Below are 4,836 nucleotides of genomic sequence, written 5' to 3'. Positions count from 1 at the left end.
GCTATAGGCATTAGTTTTAGTGCCTGAGGCCTATAGGGAGGGGCACATTATGAGGGTGGTCATGGTGGCAAGAGAGATCACCCAAGCAATGAGGAGGGGGAGGTATGAGGTGAGAGATTGAGATAGTGAGAAGAGGTAGTGGTGCAGGGTGAGGCACCCCAGAGGAGGAGATGAAGGGAGGGAGAAGAGGAGGAGAGGGAATAGGAGGATGGGAGATAGGAGGCAGAGAGGCCACAAAAATATAGGAAATAGTAGGAGGGAGGAGAGGGGGCCCAGGGGCTAGTTGGAGGAGGAGGAGGGTCTTCATTAGGAGGAGGGGATGGTGGATTGGCAGGGAGATACACCTCCTTACAAAAAACACATAGTGTTGTGAACTAGCTGCTGTAGGAAACTCAAGAGGAGAGAGACTAACTTAGAGATGAGGGAGATCAATTCTAGAGGGAGAGGGATGCAACCTAGGGAAAACTTGATAGAGCTAAGATTGAGCAAGAGAGGCTATGGCTAGAGTTAGGGTGGTTGGAGGGGAGGCTAGTGGCAATGGAGGTAGAGAGGGAGAGGCTCTAGGGGAGAATGGATCTATTACAAGCAGAGATGGATAGGATGGTGGTGGAGTGAAATGTCCCTTTTCTGATTTTTCATGATATTTCCAACCTCTAATCAGATCTTTAAAATCAAACAGCTAATATCCCAAAGATCCACCAAATTCCTCAAGAAACCCCAAATCGGGTATGTTGAAAATAGTGCTAAAAGCTTCACAACTTCACAAATTATTAATGAATCTGAAAATGGAAATTTTTACAGAACTTTCAGCAGCATAACAGCCTACAAATTGACATTTCCAGATCCGTATAGCCTTTACACAATAGCTCGAAAATGTAGGACCAAAACTATGCTCATCGGGCTCCCGAAATAGCACAAAATATGCCCGGAAACACCACAAGAACACTAATAATCTATCTCAGAAGTTTAATCACGTCCCAATATATATATTCAGCTCTATTTTAACAGCTTAAAGTCTAAAATACAACAGCAACCAAAACTGATATGAAATACTCAACCGGAAACACCAAACTCTTACAAAAATACACCCGAAAACTCACAAATCTGCACTGTTCAGCACAAAGGCAAACTCTGTATGAGCATGCACATGGAATGGCTTCAAACTCCCATCCTTAGCCTTCCTGGAAACCTGCAAACTCCCGTTCTTGGGTCTCCCTGGAAACCTGCAAACTCCCGTTCTTGGGTCTCCTTCTTCACAGGTTTGGCAGCCTCTGAAGAATAACAAAGAAATCAGCAAAATCAAGTTCTGGAATCCCCCCAAAATGCCTCCAAACCTCTTTAAAAAGGGCATAACTGTAACTCACATCCAAGAGAGGTTAATGAAACATATTTTAATAATAATTATCATTTATTAGTCCAACGGTTTCCAAAGATTAACTCCCTTTTTCCGAAACTTCACTTTCTTGGGCCTGCCTGTCTTAGCAAAGATTATTATTTTTAATTATTTGAAAAGGGGACATGACAAGTCCTCCCCTCCCAATCATTGCTTGTCCTCAAGCAATGGCTGAACAATAAACCAATCAATCCACCTGGATCCCAAATGTAGTCATGAACTATACTACTACCAATTAACATAGGCTCCTGCAAGATCCTCTGCAATATGACCAAGAGGAATCCATAATCAAACTGGCAATTATAGCTCAACCAAACTCCAAAATCACCATTACCACAGTCAAAAACCCATGAGACACAAACTCTTAGAATATCAAAACCCAAGTAAAGTGGACTACCAACATAGTAAATACCATCAATGCATTCCACTGGCCTATATGGAATGTACAATCCAACTCTGCAACAATGGTGAATGCTCTCAAATGAAACTATACCAAGTATGGAGAATCCACACACTGTACAACTCCTGTAGTCAACACAACTCTGTAGATCATTGGCCATTGTCTCATAACCATAACTCCCATGCACCCCTGATGGTGAAAAGCCATCACAAGATAAAAAACAAGAAATGGAACCCAAACCAAATTTCCCTGCCATCAACTCCTCAGCATAAGGATCAATTGTTAACTGATGTACATACCCTGCAATATAATGTTGATTAAAAAAACCAACCTCAGTCAACAGCTCACCATGAACAAGTGATACAACCCACTGTGACTGATCACTAGCTAAGTCAGGAGATGTCATAGCCAAAGGAGTAGAATCAATAACAACACTTGCTGAAGCATCACTCCAAAACTCCTGCTCTAAGTCATGTATTATCAAGCTATCAACTACAGAACCTATCGCCATGTCGTGCCCATCACAACTCTCATCTCGAGGCATCAAACTATTCCATAACTGATGATAAGCACTAGGAACCAAAGTAAATCTCTGTATCATAATCTCATCAACATGGTCATCAAAGGTAAATTGATGAGCGTACCTCATAGTGTAATGCCGATAGAATGCGCCAATCTCAGTCAGTGGCTTAGACTGTAATCCAGATGAAACTAACTGCAATTGATCATCAACCATGTTGGAGCTGACTACTACCTCCAAAGATATCACCAAGGGAGTAGTATTACTAGCAGGAACCATGCCAATTGTCGACTCACCAACATCACACATGACCTTTGATACATCTCTAGTCTCTGTGCCTTCAGTACTAGAGGCCACCACCCTATCAGGCATACAATAATCTGCTACAATACCCAACTCAACTAAACCTGACTCTAGCGGGAATGAACCTGATATGCCAATGTTAGTATCAAGGATGGATGCATCCCCATCTCCACTGTCTCTGACAATCTCAGCCATGGACATCCTCGAATCACCAAACACCATAGCTTGTGACTGTATAGAATCAGATAAAGACTGTAGTCGCTCTAACTCCATGGTCACCTTAGCCAAATGAAACTGTGACTCCTTGAAAGTCAACTGTGTACTCTCAAGAATCTTAGAAGTCACCTCAAGCTGCTCAATAAGCTCACTCACCTCATCTTCCTTGGCCAACAATGCATCATATGCTGTACTACCCCACTCCATAAGATAATCTCTGTCAGCTACCAACTGCATATAATTCTGTCTCAAAATCCGAATAGCCTCCCATAAAGAGTGGATCTCTATCAAGGAAAGATAACTTCCTTCCTGCTCATCACTAGTAGGAGAACCCCATCCATAAACTGCTAATAACTGATGAGCAGCATCAAAATGTTGGCAAGTGATAGCAATGTCTCGGTCACTAACTCTCAACTGATTAGACACATGATGGCATTGGCTTGACTGTCTCCTAAAAACCTCCTTTGATGCACTGTCTAAAGGAGTATCCTCAAAGTTACTAGTCTCTAGAGTATTACCATCCATGTCCTGTGAATCAACTCTAAAGCTCATATCAACATACAGAGTATCAAAAACTGTAGCACTGCTATCCAACTCCTTTGTACCCAAAGAAATTAAGTCTTCAAAATTTCCCACTACATCCTCCTGGATGTCATCAATGCCAATATGATCCTGGGACTCATCTGTACACACTGCCAAATATGAAATATCATCAACACATTCCAGCAAGTATGGTCGACTGGATATATGAACAAAGCCCAACACTGGTGTATAAAAACTAATACCAACATCAGAAAAGATACTGGCACAAGAAAAGACAACACCGTGTAATCTGCTAATCAAATCCATGATAGCACCCAAACAAACACTGCTACCAAAAAGTGTTAAAGATCTCCAGTCAACTGGATCCCAAACACCAATATAAAAATCTCGAGTCCATATCCGTAAACTAGAATCAACTGGTAACTCAAGCAAACTCCTCACCTGAGTAATATGACCAATACCAACTAACTCCACATACCTATCATGATGAGGTAATGAAGTCACAATACTATCTTCACTCACCTTCAGCTGGCGGGATAAATCATGTGAAGTACTACCTGCCTCAACCTCATGTGATGAAGCATCTAACTGTGCCTGGTACTCTTTCTCAGCAAAGTCATGAATGCTCAATGTCTGCTCATCTCTACCAAGTATCTCACCATCCTGCATAACAACATCCTCATAATCATCATCTAAACCCACTACACTGTAGTCACTGCCTGTTGTAACTATACCATCCTGAATACCTGTGGCATCACCCTTTGATGACCTGTAAACAATTGTCTCAATTTGAGTATCAAGTTGACTGTTACTATCGATCTGTGTGATATCCTTTCCCACCACCTCCTGTGGCAGAGTAGAATCTGAGACCTCTACCTGGCTATCAGCTAGTTTCTCAAAATCCTCATGCAAGTTCTTGGGAATTGTGTCATCTGTCCTGTGAGAAAATCTGCCAAATAGAAATCCAGTCAACTTATCCACCTTAGCTGGGTCAGATAACATGTCATTTATACGGTGGTGCGCAACCAACTGTTTAGACATGTCATGGCTTATTTTCATAAGTTTATCTCGAATGTCTAAATAACCATCCTTTCTATTATTTTGACTCTGGCTATCAATTGTCCAAGATTGTTCCCTCTGAGACTCTGTACTATACCTGTCCATTCTGGATAAAGTAGAGTGTAACCCCAATAGGATATAACTTCTTCAAACACCAAGAACTAACATGCAAATGATTAGAAGTAGCATGCAACCATAGATTTGGACATGCAACTGATTAGAAGCAACATGCAACCACCAAATTATGACATGCAAGATCTGGGTAGTTGTCAAAACTGAAATGCAAACTTCTACAACCACCAAATTCACCAAGAACTAACATGCAAATGATTATAAGTAGCATGAAACTATAGATTTGGACATGCAACTGATTAGAAGCATGCAACCACCAAATTATGACAT

The sequence above is a fragment of the Cupressus sempervirens genome, chromosome 4 (assembly GCF_028749045.1).
Source record: "Cupressus sempervirens isolate cs-2001-9-10 chromosome 4, ASM2874904v1, whole genome shotgun sequence".
In the NCBI taxonomy this organism is placed as follows: Eukaryota; Viridiplantae; Streptophyta; class Pinopsida; order Cupressales; family Cupressaceae; genus Cupressus; species Cupressus sempervirens.
This window is presented reverse-complemented; position numbering follows the sequence as displayed.